Raw genomic sequence first — 21715 nt, forward strand, 5'->3', positions numbered from 1 at the left:
TGTTTCACTGCTCCATCACTCAAAGCAATGAAATGAGAAAGATTAATAACCTCCTTCAAAAGGGCAGTCACTGCATCCATGTGCAGAAAAATGTGGCACCTCAGGGCTGGTGGTGCTCTTACACCCCACTTCCAACAGCACCGGTGAATATCCACGGCCAAACAAATCTGAGCCAATTACTGCTGTCACCAGGTTGAACACCTCGTGCCTCCTTGGTCATGTTTTCTTCTGCCTCTGCATCTGATTCCAGGTGGCTTCTTCCCAGCCATGAAGCTCTGGTCTGAAAGGGCACCTTGGCTTGAAAACACCCCCAGAGAGGATGTGGTGTTTTGTAGAAGGAGCAGCAAGAGATGTGACCTTGGGACTGCCAGCAGCTTGGTGGAGACAGCACCTTATTTAATATTTGCTGGCTCCATGATGGCTGGGGTCTGCCTTGTGGTTTGGTGTACGAAACCAAGGTCTTGCATGTTACAGAGCCTTGTCTCAGTGTTATCTTCCTGCTCTGTGCCTGGAGCCTTCAACGTGACAGGGAAAGGGGCTTTGTCTTTGCATTCCCTTTGCCTCCAAGGAGAAACAAGCCCTCAATAAATGTGTCTCTGAATGTGCCTCCTCTGAAAGGAAGTCAGTATTTTCCATCCAGTCTCTGGTGGGACAAGACGTAGAACAGTAATCAGTGCCTTCACCCCCCTGCATGGGCCTGGAGCCAGGGGAGCTCCAAGACCACTGGGATTTCCAGGTCACATCAGCACAAGACAGGAGACCTCCCCGTGCATCAGAGGGGACCTCTGACTGTGACAGCAAGGAATCGGTACTGGCCACAACCTGCTATGATTCTGGTTTGAAAAACCTTCCTCCATTCACTGATTGCACGCTAAATGATTGTTTGATTTTTTTATGACTGCATGTAAAACATGAACCAGCTGGGACCCAAAGTGCTTCTCTCCACCATGAGTGGCTTTCCTATAAGTCTCATCAAAGCCACTCGTCACCCGACACTACCCCAGGGACTGAGCTGTTCGTTCAGCCTGTCACATGTGCAGTACAGCTGCGCTTCTTATGCATGAGGGAGTTGGAACTGGTTGATCTTTATGGTCCGTCCCAACCCAAACCATCCTGTGACTCTGTGATTTACATCCTGAGAGGAGTCACAACCACCGGCACTATTCAGGTGGTGAATAAACATTACCCCATAGAAGGATACAGAGAGAGAATATTTTGCCAGAAGCTGTACTTTTTTTCCTTAAATATTCATTTTGTTCCTTCTCTGTTTTTAGCTTCTTGGTGTTTTCCTTGTCCCACCCATTCTGAAGAGAGAGAAATAAGCAGAGCTTTATTTTCACATCCAAAGATGGTTGATGCCTCCTTTCCTCCCAGGTGGTAAAAGTGCTGCTCCATAACTGACTGTGCCATTGTGGTGTTTACAGGGTAATGGAGTCTGCCTGTGTTTCCAAGGATTTTATTGGTCTTTTTGCTGATTTTCCCTTGTGAGTCACGCAGTTATGGGCTTGATTCTCTGGGTCAAGTGCTTGGCTGGAAACCATAGGGTTCATCAGACTGCAAGCAAACCAAGTATTTGCCCCTGTGATGCCCAGGAGTTAAAAATCATGATCTAAACCTCCAAAACCCAATCTGAGGCATCCTCCAGGACCAATGGCCACATATTGGCCTAATTTTTTCAGATTTTTAACCAACAGTAAGAGCTATAAACTCCAAGGGTAGGCAGGAGTGCATCACCATGCCTTGAGTATCTTAAGGAGAGCGTGTGATGCTGTACTTGTGAGTATGAAGAGGACCTTGCCAAACACCACCCAGACTTCCCAAATTGCAGTGTTTTGTGCATGTGGAGAGACCTGAACATAGCCCTCATGAAAGAGTCCATCAAATAACCAACACATCCTTCTCCTCCCCGGTCTCCAGTGCCCACAGATGAAAATGGCATTACCACAGGACTATCCGCAGGCAGTGAATTATGATTAAAATGGTGGTTATTTATAATAAATGGAGCACACAGATGGAAAAGTCCAGTTAACTCTCCTAATTGTGCCCTGGGGTGGCTGTGTGCTCAGGGACACCCTCCCCTCACTGTTGTATCACAGCACTGTACATCATCTTCCAACATCATGATGAAGGGACTTTGGTTTTGCTTTGAGGCAAGAGTTTTGTTGTTCAAGGACAAAGCAAGACTCTGGCCCCACACCCCTTTCTTTTTTTGGTTGTTTGGTTTTTTGTTTGTCTGTTTGTTTTAATTTGAGTGGAAGGCTGGAGTTGCTTTTCTACACGCAAAATGAGGATGCTGGTGGAAACCTTTGCAGTCATGATACATTTTATGTCCAAGCAGTCTCAGATCTCAAAAACCCAGGCCAAGATGCTTCTTTCCTTATCCCTCAAGTGCTCAGCAGCAGGAGATGGTAGGTGGGATGGAAACGACCTGCAGCTGAAGGACCACTTGGAGGATGCCACAGCTGAAGCTGAAGAAAACCCACACAACACCATGTGATGCTTCCATCCTGGTGATTTTGAAGGTTGTTTTTCAAAGTCTGATGTGTTTCCTGAGTGGAGACACAGATGCTTTGCTGTAATATTAGGCTTCTTCAAAACTGAGACCTACACATGGAAGGATCTCACCTTCCCAATGACCCCCGTGAAAATACTCAACCCAGACACTCCTCACCCCTTAGAGCAACTCAGAAGACAGAAGTGAAGTGTTGTAACTTGAACTCATCTCTAATTATCTGGAATTTGTTCACACTAAATCAAACAGAGTGAAATGTCCTACAAGCATAGTCTATAATTCATGACTCTGTTGATTTCTCTCCTAGGCTACAGTGACATCAGTAAATAACAAAAGACTGTATCCTGTCAAAAAAATCAAGGGGGAGATATCTGAGGAACTGGGCAAATGCTCTCCAAGGGACATGAAAACTGCAACAGCCTGCCATCACCCTGTGAGAAAAATAGAGTGAAAGCACATGAGATTTAACTCATTAAAAATGCGGGTTTAATGCAGATTTGTGTTTATATATTGTAGCATCTGGAGTTGCCAATGAGTGTGACCACATCCTCCTTGGATTCAGCAAGCCTTTAAGAGTGAACCACAAAGGAAGCACAGAAATTACTTATTTAGGGACAAAGAAAAGCTTTTGTTTTCTGTTATTTTACAGAATGGCATTCTGACAGAACCCTGCTTATTCTGGGACCTGTGTTATGGAAGCAGATCCTCCTTGTCCCAAAGGACATATCCCAGTCTTCCATCTTTAGGACATAACCCATTCTCCTTCCTTTAAGACACATTCCATTCCCCTGCCTTTAAGACAAGGTAATAATATTTTCCTAACACAATATTATTGTGTTTTTGTACTTCTGTAGTATCTGAATAATGTGGCAGAATAAGGAGACCAGACCTCACCTGCTTTTTTTTCTCTTCAAGCTAGTGACAGACCATATCACGGCATCCTTGATTTTCCATCTCTCAGCCTCCAGCAGCACCTGTCAGCAGCCCATCTGTTGGAGAGAAAACCCATTTGGCTCTGCTGTGTAGTTATTTAAGGAGAGGGACGACAAATGCTTACATCATTCAGGAGCCTGAGTCCTGGGGGAAACCATCAGGTTTTGGTTCTTAACACACACCAAACTTGAGCATTGCCTGGTGGCACAAAGCTGGGGGGATAGGAATGTATTCCCGTGCTCCCATGGCCATGGTTTTTTTCCCACAGCTCCACTTCCCACATTCCATGTTCAGCAGTGCCATGTGGGGACAGTGGCCCTTAGAAGTGGCCTTTCCCCTCGAGATAGGGGTGGAGATGAACACCAGGTCTTTGTGCTGGGCCAGACAGCCAAGAAGAAGCATCACCAGCAGGATCAGCAGCTTTTTTCCTAGAGGATGATGAATCAAAGCCAGCGAGCTCCTGGCTCCTGCCCTGGTGTCCAGACCAGGAAAAGAGAACTGGTGGTGGCTGGGTTGGGCCATGAATGTGGGAAGATCTCTGAAGGAGGGAGAGCCTTGAAAGCAGGAAAGTGAAGCTCAGAGGGATGTGCTGAACTTGCTCTAGACTGGGTGGGGCAGAAAACCAAAACATGAATCAGCTCCTGAGCACTGGAAAGAGGCTGGGCTTGGCCATTTGGAGTTGGCTGCCACTGACTCTCCTCATTGCCAGTCTGTCCAGCACAAGCTGGACAGGATGTACCTGGCAAAGGGCCTGCTGAAGGGGATGAAATCACCATGCTGAGGCTGCCTGAAACTTCCTACACCCCCTTCTGGAGTGGGAGCACTGCTGATCATTTCTCAGGTGTCTTCCCATCTCCCAGATATCCACCCTCCTGGGAAGGGTAGGGCAGCTGAAGTGTGTGCTTGGTCAGTAAAGGAAGATGGACCATTATACTCATTGTTGCTTTTTCTCTGAAGGATATAAGAGCAAGAAGGGCTGGAGCAATGAACCACGGCTGAGGAGAACCAAAACCACCGTGGGCTTCTGTGGCTCTCTCCCTGTTCTGTAGGAACCAGGAAGGATGAATCAGGAGGCAGGACAGCCTGCTTGGTCATGGGACTGTGAGATACCAGATGGAGATGGACCAGTGGAGAGGTGGCCTGGAGGGACAGAGAGCTGAACCCATGGAAGTCAGGAAGCTCTGCCTGGCTCCCAGTGGGAACCTGGAGAACATAAGGAACGAGATCTCCTTGCAGGTCCTGTCCTCTTTCTCCACAGGGGCTGACCTGGGCCCCTCGCTCAGACCTACCAGCTCCACCCCATTTCTCTTTGTGTAGGTGAGTTGGGTTGCTCAGGAGTCCAATATGTGGGAAGCTTTTCCAGTGAGTTTCATAGGAAGGAGCACAGGCCAGGGCAGCCCTGCCCTGATTTTGAGCAGAGAGCTTTATTATGGATATGGGTTACAAAGAGTGGGGAAATGCAGCCATTGGTCAGGAAAAGTTGGGTGAGTATCCAGCGGAAAAGGGCAAACCCAAGACAGTTTGCATGGAATGACAGAGTTATCTAGAGATTTGGAGCACAGAGAGCAGAAAGATGGGTAGACAGCTTCGGGAAGATGAGCCTGGGCCAGCTGCAGGGCATCCCAGCAGGGAGGTTAGAAGAACAGCAGAGAGATCTTATGGTAGGTAATCTTCAAACAGTGCAAAATCTTTGGAAACAATAAAACAGTCACTTTACATCAGGTTAACTATCTGTTTCTTGTAGTCCTGGTGTTTACATCTGGCCCTAAAACTCAAATTACTGCTGATGGCTTTAGGTGTCTTGAAAATCTCACGTATCTTCTACAGCAGAATTGGTCTAAAACATGTTTTCCATGTTCTTCTGGTGCCAGCGCCAGTCAGAGCTTCAAGTTTTGTAACCTGCTTGTTTTCACTGCTTCAAGCAAATCAGAGTCAAGCCTCTGGATGTTGTGGTGCCTTTCACCACATTCTTCCTGCAGTCTTTTTTTCTGCCTTTTCCACCCCGTCCCTGACAGGGGAAGCACTGTTCTTTCCGTGCTCCTTGGTTCTGTGTTCGGAGCAGTCACAGAAAAAGTGACAATTAGGAAAGAAAGAACCTTCAGTATCTGCTTTGGCAGGCACAACACATCCCACTGCTGAGCTGCAGTGAGTCAAAGCAGCTGCCTGCCTAGGTCAGATGGAGATTTTGCTGCCTTGTGTTCTGGGATCTCCCCAGAGAGCCTGGTGCTCTGCCATGCTGCAGAGGGAGTGAAAACCCAACATCAAAGTCAAGCAATGCACATTTATAGCAGTCCTGCAAGGACCAGGGAGTTGGACTCATTGATCCTTGTTATTTTTCACTTTTAGGGTGGGGAGGCTCTGGCACAGGTTGTCCAGAGAAGCTGTGGCTGCCCCTGGATCCCTGGAAGTGTCCAAGGCTGGGTTGGATGGAGCTTGGAGCAACCTGGGATAGTGGAAGGTGTCCCTGCCCATGTCAGGGGGTTGGAACACAAAGATCTTTAAGGTCCTTTCCAACCCAAACCGTTCTAGGATCCTTCTGGGACCCTTCCAACCTTATATATTCTATTATTTCAGGATGCTCCAGAGCAATTCAGAAAATAATGGTGATTAGAAGCAAACAACAAGGTTAGATAAGTTATTATTTGGGAGATGAAGTAACCTGGGGCAGGGTAACAGACATCAACTTCATCCTTCCCACATCATTGTGCTCTACCAAAATGATTTAAATGTTGCTAAGCAATGTCAGTGTCAGAAGGAGCATAACAGAAGCTAGTGAGTTCCCTGCAGTTTAACTGAACTTATACCAAAAAATTCCAGGCAGCTCAAAAATCTAATGAAAGCCAAGATCCCTATTTCCTGTCACTTATAGTGCAGAAGTCTTCTGGATCAGCCAAGGTGGACCTGCAACCTCTTCTCCAGGTCTTATCTGGCCCCAGTTCAGTGTCCAAGGCTGTTGCTAAATGCTGCATGAAGCCCCATTTTCCTTCCATTCCAAATCCAGGGAAAATGAACAGAAATCTCCACCCCAGATGATAAAAAAGAAAATCTTATCAAAGCACGACTTTATGAAGGGCAAGGCAGACAAAGAGAGAGAGTGGGAAGAAAGAGAAGACAATTTCCTAAACCATTAAACAAGCCTCACTTTCCCATACCATAGCTTCTCCCTCCTTAATTTTATGAGGCAGCAACCAGCCTCTTCCTGTCAACACATCACCTCTGTGTTTTGTGGGTGAACAGGAGAGTGTTCTGGCTCTGAAGGTCCTTCTGGAGCTCTCTGCTAGTCCCTTCTGTCCCTGCTAGTCCCCTCTCTCATCTCCTCAGGACACTCTCTGAAGCCTTCATAGCACCACAAGTCTAGAGAGGACCTAAAATCAACATTTTCATTTTCATGCCACAAAAGGGAGAATTTCCCAAACAGACTTTTGGGACTATGGTAGAGTGACCAAAGAAGTCTGGAAGGGACACAACAAACAGTAGATGCCAGAGGACAAGAGATGAGGACTTGAAATTGTCCCATTTTGTCTCACAGGAGCACAAAAAGGAGACAGAGGTGCACAGCAGAAAACTCCCAGTAGGACAGGAACCATCAGCACTTACTGGAGGTTTCACCTGGCTCGTCCAGGTGAGGACCAGCCAGCACTGGAGACATGGAATAATGTGGAGCTGGTGCTGCCAGCTCCCTGCAGTTCATCCGTGCAGTTCATCCCTCCAGATCTCCGAGTATTTGTTCTCCTGCTCTGGGAAGAGTCGAGAGCTGCAAGAGGCCCAGCTCACAGGGATGTTTAGAGGAAAGGAAAGTCCATTGTGTGAAAGACTTTGGTATTTCAGGGTTTGTTTTCCTTCTGACACAGAACAAAACACCACCATGTCAAAACCCTCTGCAAGGCAAAACAGAACAACAACAAAAAAACAACAATCAGTGCCATTCAGTTTGGACATGGTCTGTGGAAGTGTTTCTCTCTGGTTTTAGGCTTTTCCATCTCAGGATCTACTGTTGTAGCTGTTGAAGGAAAAGTAAAAAAAAAAAAAAAAAAAAAAAAAAAAAAAAAAAAAAGGAGAAAGAAATAAAGGGAAATAAAAGGAAAATAGAAAATAAAAGCTGCACCAGAACAGACAAGAGAAGCCTTTCCTGTGCCAGGGTCTGGCCCTGCCTCGGTGGGTTTTCTCTACAGTGGCACCAGGGTCAAAGTGTCTCCCCTCTTTCTACTCTAGGTAGGATGCAGAGCTTCAAAGGAGCCTCCAAGTTTTAAGCAGGAAAACTTGGGAATGGGCAGTGCAGCCACCCCGTGTGCCATCAGGAGAGCTGTTTTGCACCAGCTTTCCTTGAGCAGAAGGACTCGGGCCAAGCAGTCCAGAAACTTTAGGAAGGTGGGACGTAAGGGTCGGTTCCCAGTAACAAAACTGGAGGAAAGCCGCGGCTCTGGGCGGTGTTTTGGGTCAAAGTGCTTTCACACCAAGGGCTTTAAGCCCAGCCTCCCCGCTGGCCCTGGGTGCGCTCATGCCTCTCGTCAGGCTTTCAGCCCCTGGGACGGGGATGTTTTGTGGGTGTCTGGGTGAGTTTCGCGGTGGGGCAGTGCCGGGTGCCGATGCCTTCCCTGGCGGCAGAGAGCAGCTCGCCACCAGCTCTCTGGCCGCGCTTCCCTCGCGCTTGGCAGCGCGCCCGGCCGCCTTTCACTGCCGCCTTTTCATTCGCCTTAATTCACTGCGTTTCCTTTCTTGCTCCTTGCGAGGAACAGAGAGAGAGCTTGTTCCAGCAGACGGGCCCCATCCGCTCCACCCGGCTCCGCTGGAGCGAGGGCTGGAAAAGCGGGATGCAGGCGAAGGGGGATCTCCCACCCCTGCGGGGCCCCCGCGCCGCCTGCGCGCCGCTTCCCAGCAAATACGGTAAGCGCTCAGCCTAAAAATGTGAGTCTGATCTCATGACACAGGGTGGCCCTGCATTCCTCACCTCTGACATAACCCGCTGGGAGTGTGCTCCGCAGAAAAACACAAACAAGATGTCCTGGCGGGCTGGCGGCGGGGGCCGGGCAGCTGGCAGATGTTCCGCAGAGCCCCCCGGGTGCCAGAGCTCCGGCACAGGCTGTACCCTCGCGGGGAGGGCACGGCCACAGCCCGTGCTGCCCGCACACAGCCGGCCGCTGGTGGCCGCCCAGCCTCCCCGGCCCTCGGGAAGGTACCGTGCTGCGGTTCTCTATCACCCGGGGAGGCAGCTGGACCTCTTCCCAAAATCTCCCCTGGGATTTTGCTTGGCCGATGCCCGGGGGCATTTGTAAGGACTTTGCGGTGCTTTTGCAGGCGGTAGGCGGTTGTTATTTTTTTGCCTTGTTTTTTGTTTCTTTCCCAGTGTCCCTGGGACGGGCTCTGCTCTGGGTCTGCCATGGCCATGGTCCCCTGTCTCCGTGTGCCTCCCGCTCCTGCAGCAGCTCCACAGCGATCCCAAGGCTCTGTTTGGTCTGTGTCATGCCCAGGCTCACGCTGTGCCCCGCAGAGCTTGGCACCCACAGCCCTGGGTGTCGTGGGGCGGTGATTCCTCCCTGCGCCCAGACACAGCGCTGGGATGGGGTGATTCGCCAGGGATCACGTGGAGAATCCGTGTCCCGCTGCCGTAAACACGAAGCTGACTTTGCTCCCAGCCAAACCCTCCTTCAAGCACGGCCTTGTCTTGAGCAGGGGCAGATCCTGCTCTCCCCTCTAGCCCGGCCACGCTGCACCACTTGTTTACTTTCTTCTGCAGATGCCCTAAACCTTGACAACGACCTATTTTTCCCTTCTGTTACGCAAAGCTTCTTTCCTAGAAAGAGGCTTTGTAACACTCGGTCCAACCAGCCCAGCTCTCCTCCATGTGTGTAAAAGCAAACTGTAAGAGCCTGGCAGGTTCAGCTCAGCTCCAGCACATCCAAAACCCACACACAGATGAGTCAGGAGACTCGGGCAGATGTTACCTGAAACCATCCTGCGAGACAGTTGGCCCCGTTTGCAGGGGAATCAGATAAGCAGGAAGGCAGCCTTCAAGTCCACTCCTCAAACTTTGCTTTTTTTTAGTGCTTTTCATCCATCTCCTCCTTCTCCAGCTTTCAACAAAGCTGGGAGACAGCTTTTCTCCAGACATTTCTGTTTCTCTCCTTACCTTTTCAATGGCAGGGAAAACATCTGAGGTTTTGTTTTTGTTTATTTTATTTTCACATTTTTATAAAGGAAATTTAAAAAAACCCTCCTCCTTCCTCCACAATACATCCAAGTTTTCAAGATTGCTACTCCTCTGGCAGAGGATGGTTTGCAAGAGAACACAAGACAAACAGTGGTAATGAGAAACAATAGTAACAAGAGAATAAAAAAATGTTTCAAATTTGCTCCTCCAGAGCACACAACGCTTGATCCCAGAGTGGAAGAGAGCCTTTTCTCATGGGTCCAAGGCTCTTTTCAGACACTCCTTTTATCCTGGGGCTCTGATTCTTTCCTTTTTCTCAAGGAGGTGCTCTGGCCATGCTCAAGCTGTTGGCAGCATGGAGTTGTCTCCTCCTCCCCTCACTGGTGATCACAAACAGCTCCCTCCACAATTTCTTCTCCATCTCCAATCCACAACCCAGCTTTTTTAAGCAAAGTCAGGGATGGTTTATTTTAACATGCCAGGCTGTAACCTGAAGCTGGAGATACAAATTCAGCCTAACAAGTTTCCCTTGGCCAGCTAAGAGTGCAGGTTAGAGATTAATCCAACAGCAGCAGATGGTCTGGGCTGGACGCTTGCTGCTTGCCACAGCTGCTCTTTCCTGTCCCCTCAGTACCTGCAGCCTGGCTTGGCTTCTGTCCCTGCTCTTGCCTGGACAGGGACGAGCTGCTTTACACAAAAACAAAAGCAGAATTTGAAGCCTGATGTGCTGGGGGCAGGGTCTGGTTGTGAATGTCTCACAACACCAACACCCACACCCACACCCACACATGCACACTCGTGTTTTCCATCACTTGGAACCATCAGACTTCAAATCACTGCCAGTGGCTCCTTGTGTCTCTGTTACCTTGCCCATGCAGGACAAGGATGATTAGGACAGCTCAGTTTAAGCCAGAGGAGTTCTTCTGTGGATCTTATCTCCTGTTCAAACCAGTTTGAGATGACAGAGTGAGTTCAGATACTGGGGTAGGTAACAGACTCCTACTCGTTGGGAAGCCACTCATTAGAGGGATGAGTGATCCCATACATGACCTGGTCTTCCCTGGTTGTAAGAGTTCAGGTTGAATCCTTGGATGGGTTCTTGTGTCCCAGAAATAGTAAATCCCCCCTTCTCTCTCTCTCCCTCCCCTCTATACCTGGCTACCTGTTGGCACAAGCCTTGTAGGCTTCAGGTCTTTGGGAATGCAAAGGTACCATCAAACAAAGCTGGAAATTATCCCTTGGTTCACAAACAGTGAACAGGAAGTGACAGAGAAACTGTCTGATCACATCTACCTGTTTTCCTGCCAAAAATGCCAGGGACTACTTAATCCCAAGGTGCTGATGAATACTTTGTGCATGTTGCCCATAACAGTCTATGCCAAACCCCCAATTTTCCATGCTTTTAGACCAAAAGCAGGCAGCTAGAATGTCAGCAGGAGCAAAAGGCATAATTTTAATTTACCTGGAGAGGTATAGATCAGGTGAGGAGGATGTGGACATTCCTTCCCACTGTAGACCTGATAGGATATCCGTGGCCACACAGGAGCCATGAGGAAAGCTTTCCCTGGTCTGAGCATTGCACTTAAAGTTATGGTGGATATAAATGCATTGAGGGGCTGTACAGATCCCCCTTTCCACCTCTGGAATTAAAGGAAGCAATGGAATTAAAGGAAACAATGATTTTCGTGGTAATTCTGAAAAGCATCACATGGGGGCTTTTCCCAGCTAAGGGCAAAACTTGGAGAGGGTCACCAGGGTGTTGTGACTTCCCAAATCCTCCTGCCTGGCTGAGCAGAGCTGTCCTGCTCCTCTCCCCCAGCCCCTGGACAAGGCAGGGGTCTCACACATGCCTGGAGAAGGTTTAATATCCTTGGAGGAGGGAGCAGCCTGCAAGATGGGTTTGTAGGAATTTTTTTACTCATTCCAGCTGACTCCTTTGGGATGAGATGAGCTGTGCTCTAAAAGGGTCATTCCTGGGTGGAAAGGGAGTACAGGGAGATTTACCCAGGGACTGCAGCTGTGACCCAGTGGAGCAACAGACAGCCCTCAGCATCAGCCACTCTTGACTGTCCTTGGGATCAGGAAGATGCAAAAGGACCCAGGTGTCCTGCCTGGAATCTAGTGGTACGACACAAAGCTGCTTTCAGTACCCACCAGTTTTCCTCCCTGAAATTCTTTCCTGAAAAAGAACATGATCCCTACGTCAACTACATAAGCCCTGCCTGCAAACCCCATGGAATAAAGGGCCCTTGACTGGAGCTGTTCTTTGAGCTTCGATAGCCCTGCAAATAATTTCCCCAGGTTTTCTAGTGAGTTTTGAATGTGACACTCAGCTGAGGTGATCTGAAATACAAGTGGTCTTCCAGGGAGTGTTATCCACTCACGCTATTTTACTTTTTGCCTGCTTCTAAATGCACATTGAATGCAAACAAGCCAGGAGCTGGCTGCTAGGCTGGTTCCTGTGCTTGCTTACACAGGGTTTATTGGGCACCTGGGATTTCCAGTGGCACAGCATTTGTTAGGGGTGCTAACAATGTGCTGTAGCAGTGGCTGGGTTTTGTAGCTGATGTGCTGGTTCTGGTACTTTGGCCCATAATGATGAGCAGTCAGTGCCAGCATCCCACAGAGACAGAAGCTAAAAGTTGGATGTTATGGACAGAGCAGGGCTGGGAGGTTGACAGGCACCCTTCCCATGGAGGCAGCACCAAGGTATTTCCAGTTTCATCCATTTTCTCCATTGTAAAACTGAAACCCTTGGAATCAGCAAGTAGGGGAATGCCAATGTTAGGATTAAAAATAAAAATAAACTAAACTAAAAAAAAACCACAAGAAAAAGCCTTCTTTTGAGCACCCAGAAGGCACAGCACCCAGGGGGAAATAAACCATGTCCCAGAGTTATTATCTTGCTGTAATTCCGTGCACAGTTACAGGATAAATGGCCTATTCCTGGAAGTGCTCTTTCCATGGTTGCATCTCTGGGCTTGGATTTAAGGTCAGATTTCCTGATTTAACAAATTGAAGAGTGTCAGCTGATCCCAGTAACCAGCCAAGTGCGTGCAGCAGTAATGCTGTGCCTCCAACCTTCCACCTCAGTGTCTGAAACCATCTCCCCTAAACTAGCAGTTCTCAAACCTCAGTGTCTGGGCTGTGATTCAGCAGCATAAGGAACATCCCAAAATACCACCCTTGAAGTATTCAGGCATCAGCTAAAACCTATACATGGTCCCCATGCTTGAAAATTCCTTTTTCCGAGGCTTTCAACATTTCAAAGCTTGAAATTGCCTTTCACATTCACTTCTAACTAAAGGATGTCAGTGAGAAAACACAGCCCTGTGTGTAGTCACTGCTGGACAGAAAAGTCCCATTTCTGCTTCCTCCATCAGGCAGGAAGGACCTTCAGGCTGATGCTGGAAGGTCACATATTTCATTGCTGTCTTGTTTTCCATGGAACTGCAGCCAAAGCTGAGGATCCAGCCCCTCTGGGCTCACCTGGGAGATGTCACTGACTTGCTGCCATCCCTGGGTTTCCCTGATGAGAAGTTGGTCAGCAAGCTACTGATCCTCATTGCACTGGTGTGTCTGGAAATCTGCTCAGCTTTGCTCTAGATCCAGCACGGCATCATGAGCCCAGGAGCAAAACAGTGGCACTGCAGAAGTCTGCCATTTTTAATTCCTCGTTCTGATTTCCTCTTTCTGAACCCAAATGTGCCGGCAATTGGGTTTCCTCTTCCCTGAGTCACCCAGAGCCGTAGGCATGCAGCAGTGAGAGTGGGATTTAATGAGGTTTGTGCTGTTGGTTGATCCAGGGATGGACTGATGTGGATAGCAAGGCAATTCCCAAAATCTGCAAGGAGAATTGCACGGGCAGCATCATTGTGTTCACAGAGTCATTTAGTTTGTAATACCTTTATAGAGTATAACACAAACCCCAGCCTTTGGAAGATGTGTGACATGGAAGGGGAGGCCTGGAGCCAGTGACCCTGAGATCCTCAGATGGATTGTGCCAGATGCAACAGGAGGCTGGAAAACCTCAGGAATTCGCTTGGACCACATTCAACTCCCTTCCTGTGGAGTCTGATAAAGCCTTAAACATCAGCAGGGCTGGGGACAGGTACAGGCACTGTCATCCAGAGCAGTGAGGGACCCAGTGTGCTCTGCGGCCTTCAAACAACCCTGAGGTGGTGCTTTTATTCCTCCCCACTGATGAGGTGCAGGACTAGGGGCCTGGCAGCCCTGGAAATGGAAAATTCCTGATGTAACCATGGTTTTCCTGATAACAGCGGGCACTGAGTCTGTAACAAGCTCTGTGGCTGGCAGCTTGAGGAGAGTCCTTGGTTTCACAGTGCTGTATCCCTGCACAGTGGCCAGGACTCCCTGATGTTTGCAGCTGGAAAACTGCAAAGAAAGAAGCCCATAGTGCCCCGTTTGCTGCAAAATACAGCAATTAAGGACCGGAAACACTCCTGATCAAAGTGCTACAGAGATGTGATGTTGTTTGTTCTCTCTGGAGCTGAGCCCAGGGCCTGTGACTGAACCTGTTGAACCCCCACACCTTCAAAGCCAGAGCCTGGTCTGTGTTCATGCTCTCCTATCTCAGGGTGGGAGCTTTCCTGGAGCCACCAAAAAAGCCCAAAGCCTTTCTTCTGTAATCTGTCCTGCCTGTCAGGATGCCAAGAGCCATGCCAGACCTGGAGCCTGGGCCAAAATTGCTATGTAGGCATGCCCAGAGAGGAGAGCTGGCACAAGGAGCTGTATAAAGTGAGATATGTGAAGCTGCAGGCAAATAGTTTGGTAATCACATGGGTAGGATGGACTTGGCATGTCTGCTCATAGGAAGAGGCAAAACAGCTCGGGAAAGGTTTGGAGCCTGGTTTAGGGGGAGCTGAGGAGAGCTTCAAGGGGTTAAACAATAATTGTCTGAGGAAGGCTGAGGTGACGGATATCAGGGATATCAGTGATATCCCAGTGAGGCCACAAACACCCTTTCAAAAGAGGTTTTCCCAGGGGGAAAAAAAAAAAGATCCCATTCCTGATAATGAATCCCATTCCATGATGTGGTTCATGGGGGGAGGAGTGTGTACCTTGCTCAGCACTTGTGCAGGGGGATATATTCCCTGGGAGGCTGTCACTGGTGCTCACGGCCAGCCAGTCCCCCAGTGAACATTTCTGATCAAAGCCTTCCCCAGCTGATCTATTTTCAGCCCAACCCACTCAATACCTTGATTGCCACACAGCTCTTTTAGCTGCTCTTAGGTAAACAGGCTGTCACTCCTTGGCATTTTGCCTCGCTAAGCCCAAAAATACAAGTGGCACAGAAAATTAGAGAAGCTGCTCTCCCTCGCCAGGAAAAATGATGCTATTTCTGAAATAAACTGGTTTTAATACACCTCACTGGCCATGCAGGGATAAATATGCATAAATACACTTGAACTGGAGGTTCAGCTGTTGACATCTCAGTATGGAGACTGAGGCAGAGAGAATTATGTGTCTCACAGGAGATGAAGCACTGCACAGGACACTTTTCACATGTCCTCCCTCAGCCAGCATCCCTGGGGCTGAGCCACAGGCTTGAGCAGATCAAAAACAGAGCTCCATCCACGGCAGATCTTATTTTTGAGGAATGGCAGGAACACTGGCCAGAGCTGGAAATTGTGTTTTCAGTTTCCCCTTAGTAAGTAAACACAAAAAAGTCAACAACAGATGGAGCATCACATGGAGTTACACAGGTCAGCACAGACTGCAGAGAACCCCTGAGTCTGAAAAAGGAATAATTTGGAGGGGGGAGCAGCTGGGAGATTTTTCTGCGAGAGTGAGAAAGAAAGCAAAAAACAAAAATGACATGAGCAACCTCCTCTGCAAGAAGCAGCTGAAAACCTTGGGTTTGTGGAAGGAGACAAAGATGGGCAGGTAACAGGGTAAGCTGACAGCTCCTGGGAAGGACGGGTTTTGGATTTTTTTATTTGGCTGGAGATTAGAGAATGCAAGCAAAAAGGTCTTGAACTGATCACAAAACAAGCAGGACTAAAGCAGGCAAAAAGCAGAATAAAACTGGATTTTGTGTAACGAGCAGATCGAAGCTCTGCCAGACAGAGATTTTCAGTAGTTTATAGAGTGCTGTGGGGAGTGTGGGGTTAGAGATGAGGGATTCAGGTGAGTGGAGTGCTGCAGTAATGGGCTGCAGTGTGGAGGAAGATGAAAGGGAGGAAAGGGAGCAGAGGATACCTATTAATATAAAAATCCCCATTTCTTTTAAGATTTATTGATACCTCGGAGCCTGAGAGTCTCCCATGCCTTTGCATCTTTGAGCTAACATTACCCGAGAGTGGGCAGTGGCAGGGATCTGTGATGAGCCTTTGAGACAAAGTGGAGAAGAGCTCTCAATGTTAATTTGCAGAAATGAAAATAAGACTTTGGTTATCAGAGATTTCAGCCTGAGAAACCTGTGCTGCAGTAGAAAGATGGCATTAGTGTTTCTGAAAACCCAGCTGGCCATTGCTGAACAGGCACCACCATGCATCAAGAATGCAATCACTCAGCTGGGGACCTCAGGATGGTGGCTGTGGATTAATTCAGCGCTGGAGGGAAAATTGATGGTTGCCCTGGGACCAGTGTTTGCTGGCCAGTGACATTCAAAGAAAGGATAGCCCCATCTGGTCATGGGGAGAGCAGTGACGGTGCAAAAGGATGAAGTGATCACAGTGGACAAAGAGCAGGCCATGAACTCACCCCGAAGGAGGGGCAGAAGGGTTTTGTTGTGGAGGTGCAGGGCTGAGTCAATACGAGACAGAGGCAAAGTTTATTCCTTGCAGGGTGTTAATGAAACAGGTACTGAGATGTTCCCGTCAGAAACAATGCTGGGAAGTTGAGGACGGTGAGTCACCAAAATAATGTGATAATAAACGTGATAATAAATATTTATCATGGGGAGAGGGCTAACAAACAAAAGCTAAAATTGGGAGTGGACTTCATTACAGCTGAGGATTGCTTCCGAGGGGAGAGGATACAGGATACAGGGCTGGCTGACCTCTGGGAGAAAAATGTGATCGCAGCAGAGAGCTGGAAAGCAGGTCCAAGGGAATTTGTATAACAGAGGAGGCAGCTTTGGTAACATCGATGCTGACAAATGATTAGGGCACACTTACAGACCAGCAGGCTCTATCCCTCACACCACACCTTGTGTGCAGCCAGCAGGCCATGGGGGGAAAGAGGCACCTTCAGGGCACTGTAACTCATCTGGTCCATTTGGGATTCCTAAAAAAAAATTCCTGCTGGAAATTGGGACAAGATGTTCCTGGTCCCCATCAGCTGCTCCACCAGGATTTCAGCAGGTTTAAGTAGATGAATGCAGAGCCTGATACTTTGAAATCAGTGCTGCTCACGTGGCAAATGGGGCTGTGAGCCAGAAGATGGGCTCCCAGAGGAGTAACTGGTACCTTTAATAGCCTGTGAACCTCCAGAGGTTGGGATTTTCCTGGCTCCAGCCCCAGTAATTGAGTGGCATCCCCACTCAATGCCCTGTGAGACACGCTGGAGGCAATGCCAGGCAATTTTTACCTATCAGCAGGTCTCCATGCTGAGCAAATATTTGCCTTATCATGGCTCTAACGTGCCCATCTCAGCTGTAGCTAAATGTCAACCCCAGAATAAAGCCGTGCCACCTGGAAAGACCCCGTGCTGCTTGTGCAGCTCCAGACTGATAGAACATCGGGGCCAAAGTCCGGATGTGAAGCAACACCAAGAAACTCTGTTTCCAAAGGTGGCATTTGACAGGGGCATTGCAGCCTGTTGAGGATGTTTTTGAAGTCCCTGGAGAATTGGTGCTGGGTCTGCTGATGAACGACGATCACTGAGCGCGCCCCTTCTCCCCCCGTTCCCAGGCTCGGCTGTTTCTGACACCGCTTTGCTCTCTCTGGGCTTTGCAGCCAAGTTTCTCGTCCGGTGACCGAGTGTTCCCCCTCCGGAAGGGGCTGCTGCGGGGAGCCGCGGTTCCTCGGGCCACGGTGACATTTGCAGTGACCGGGAGGTCACTCAGAGGAAGAAAACAAAAGCAGCCCCGGAGCTGCCCCGCAGAGGGGAGGGCACAAGCGGGGCATTGAAGACCTGCATTTTGCCTCCCACCTCATTCCTTCTACTTTCTATAAATCATTTTTTAAATCACTGGCAAATCTTTTTTCTTTTTCTCTTTTCTCTCTTTTCTTTTCTCTTCTCTTCTTTTCTTTTCTTTTCTTTTCTCTTTTCTCTTTTCTTCTCTTTTCTTTTCTTTTCTTTTCTCTTTTCTCTTTTCTTCTCTTTTCTTTTCTTTTCTTTCCTTTTCTTTTCTTTTTTCTTTTCCTTTCTTTCCTTTCCTTTCCTTTCCTTTCTTTCCTTTCCTTTCCTTTCCTTTCCTTTCCTTTCCTTTCCTTTCCTTTCCTTTCCTTTCCTTTCCTTTCCTTTCCTTTCCTTTCCTTTCCTTTCCTTTCCTTTCCTTTCCTTTCCTTTCCTTTCCTTTCCTTTCCTTTCCTTTCCTTTCCTTTCCTTTCCTTTCCTTTCCTTTCCTTTCCTTTCCTTTCCTTTCCTTTCCTTTCCTTTCCTTTCCTTTCCTTTCCTTTCCTTTCCTTTCCTTTCCTTTCCTTTCCTTTCCTTTCCTTTCCTTTCCTTTCCTTTCCTTTCCTTTCCTTTCCTTCCCCTTTTCCCTTTATCTCCAAAATAAAGCCAGATTCTTCTGGAAAAGTCTGTAAAAACCTAATTCTGTAGGGGGTCCTGCTGTAGGATCCTTGGGGTTATACATGAACTGTGCTGCAGCATGACCAGAGAATAGACTGCAAGGCTCTGGAGCACAAATCTGATGAGGAGCAGCTGGGGGAGGTGGGGGGACTCAGCCAGGAGAAAAGGAGACTCGGGGGGACCTTCTCACTCACCACAACTCCCTGACAGGAGGGGGCAGCCAGGTGGGGGTCAGGCTCTTCCCCCAAGTTACAAATGACAGGAACAGAGGAAATGGCCTCAATTTGTGCCAAGCCCTGGACCAGGCTGCTCAAGGAAGGGGTGGAGTCACCATCCCTGGAGGGTTTAAAAGACATGTAGATGTGACACTTGGGGACAGGGTTTAGTGGTGGCCTTGGCAGTGCTGGGTTAAGGGTTGGACTTGGTGGTCTTAAAGGTCTTCTCCAACCCAGGTGGTTCTGTGATGTGCAGGTCTGAAGGAAGATGTTCAGCATGGACTGAACTCTTCTTCACTTGCCACATTGCCTTCACCATCCTTAATGCAATCTGTGCAAGGACCCTGGTGAGCTCAATGACTTGTGCTCATAGGATCAGAGGATAAATGAGATTGGAAAGGACCTCAGGAGGTCACCAAGCCAAATAATCTGCCAAGAGCAGGAATAACCGGGCACTCGTTATTAGGCTTCCCTTCTCAGTTGGCAAGAACTGGTTTAAAAATGGTTAAAAAGTATTTTTGAATGTACACAATGTGTTTGCAGCATCCCCTGAGTCAGAATATTGTTTGTTATTGCAGTCCCTGTCCACATGTCACCTTCCTTTGCCTCCTCTTACGCTTTCTTCCTGTGCCATTCTTTACTTTGGAAAGGGTTCTTCTTTGCACCTGCTCAGCATAAGGAGAGGGGGAAAAAGAAGCCTTGGCAGGTTTTACTATTGGTTTTTTTTGGAAAGGTTGTTGGTGGTTGTTTTTTTAAAACATTAATGGAAAATTTCAACACTGAAGCTTTCCATCCTGGTAATGGGGCTTTTACCAGAAAACAAAAGAAAGGGGAGGGAAGCCTGAAGGAGCAGTTAAATTTAGCTTTCCAACTCCATTGCATAAAGAAACCCTGACAGCTTTTACCAAGATTTGCACTTGCAGAAAGACATTTTGTTAGTGATTTGCAGGGTCTGTTTTTACTTCAGACGAAGACGAATAAAAGCAAAGTCTTTGCTACAACTCAGTTTGTGTTTATCTTTTCCATTCGGGGTCTGAGGACAAGGAGCCACAGTCAGAGCTGCTCCTAGCAGTGAAGTGCTCTGGATTTGGGTGCAGCTTCCATTTTGCTGAGCCCAAGGAAGAGCACAGGCTGCCAGGAAGGAAGCAGACCCAAAACAGTAAGGAGACAAAGCAGAGTTCAGGGCTTCCAGCCCCAAACTTGTCCACCCAGAACCCTGTTCCTGGTTTTGGGCACCCATGATAAACAGCTGGAGAAGCAGCACCCTTGGATATTTCACTGTGTTGTCTGCAACAGCCACATATGGCCTGACCCAAAGCCCTTTGGAGCAAATAAGGAAGAGAGCCTTGCTTCCAGGAACAACCTGGACAGGGTGCAAGCAGGGAGAAAGGGCAAGAAGAGTTGTGCAACCATCTGCCACACATTTCTCTGGAGAAAATAAACGCCAAGTGCTGCTTATTCCCTCTCCTCTTCCCATCCCCTCCTTCAGGGAGATGAGCCCCAAAGCGAAAATCTGACTAGTTTTGCATTCAGGATGGAGATGGGGCCCAGGGTCAAGGCTGCCAGCTCTGTGCTGGGGACACAGCACGTGAGCAGGTTCAATTAAAACGTTTCACAGCAGTGGGAGTGATGGGGATCACGGGCACGAGGAGCCGGCTGACCTATTGCAGACAAATTGGTCTTATAAATAAAATGGATGTGTGCGGGACAAACAGGGAGCCTGTCACCCGAGCAAGCCATGCTGGGACGCTGGGAAGTATTTTATTGGGATATAAAGCCTTAAATGCCATTCTCCATGCATGGATGGGGGCTGTGTGGCTTTTCATCAGGCAGCCCCTCCTGCCTGCTCCTGAATATTGATTCACAGCTGAGTGGGAACCTTCAATTCCTTTGGTAGCTCCAGAGAGCATGACTGACACCCTGCAGGACAGAGGCTGACTGCGGCTCCCTGGTGCCCAGGAACACAAAGAGCAGAGCTCAGGGCTGTAGGGACATCGCTGAGAGAAGTTCTGTCCTCGCCAGGCCAGGCTGCAAGAGCCCTGGTACTCCCCATCACACCCTCTCCTCTCCACTGATGCCATTAGCATGGGGGCAAAGTGGACAATCCCTTGCCAGTCGTGTTTTTTCCCAGCTTCACCCTCATATCCTTCCCTCCTTGGCCAGAATTAGAAAAAAAAATAACCAAGACCAGCCCCAAGCAAAACAACAAACTGAATTCCCATCTTTTTCCCACTGAATTTATTCACCCTGCAAAGGGCTCAGCCCCTCTCACCTTTTCTGAGGACAAGGGGACTGGGGATGTTCAACAGGGTCAGACCCAATCTCCTGAAACCCCAGAATAGACCAGGTGGGTGTAAAAGAAGCTCTCCAACCCCAGCAGACATTTAATGGCACTTGTACCATTGCTAATTACATCTTAACATTTTCCCTCTGTATTTTGGTGTTTATTTTGGAAAAGCTCCTCCCTGGACTCATTTTCTTCCTCAGCTTTAAAACAATAACACCACCATGCTTGCTTTTCCCTTGGCTGCTTCTCTCATTATTTTAACTCTGCCATTCTGCTCCTGTACAGTCAGCAGAGGAGTTCAATCAGCCTGATGAGTAAAAGTGCATAATTTTATGGCTGCTTATCAACTGACTGTTATTAAACTAATCAATCAGCTTCAGTGCAGCTACCAGTACAGCACGGGAGAGGACAAGGCAGAGGAAATGCTATGCTATTATTTTTCCAAAAGGGAAAAAAAAAAAAATACAATCTGGCCAACCAAATTCTTCAGCTTGTCCTTCTCTGCAGGGGGAAATGACTCAGTGAGTTATGGCAGAGGTGACCTGCAGCAAGGTAGCGAGGAGGAGTTTGTTCCGTCCTGCTCACCCGCAGTGCTCAGCCATAATGCCCAGCAATTGCCATGCTCCAGAGACCAGGAAAGTCATCAGCTGCTCTCCCATCCCACCTTGCAGTGTCCCCCTGCAGCTGCCTCTGAGCTCCTCCAGCAAAGCATTTAGGCACATGTTAAATTAATCCCATTGGAGCCTGTGAGGTCATCACCTGTGCCCGTTTTTCCAGCCTTAGGGTCAGCAGTCATGGAAGAAGTTAGGGACCTGATTTCCAGTGGCCTTATCCCAGTAGCCCTCTCCCTGATGACCCCAACGAGACTTACAGGCTGGCACATGGGAGGAAAATATGCCTTAACCGCCTTTCCCATA

Source organism: Corvus brachyrhynchos, unplaced genomic scaffold, assembly GCF_000691975.1.
Source record: "Corvus brachyrhynchos isolate BGI_N302 unplaced genomic scaffold, ASM69197v1 scaffold18, whole genome shotgun sequence".
In the NCBI taxonomy this organism is placed as follows: Eukaryota; Metazoa; Chordata; class Aves; order Passeriformes; family Corvidae; genus Corvus; species Corvus brachyrhynchos.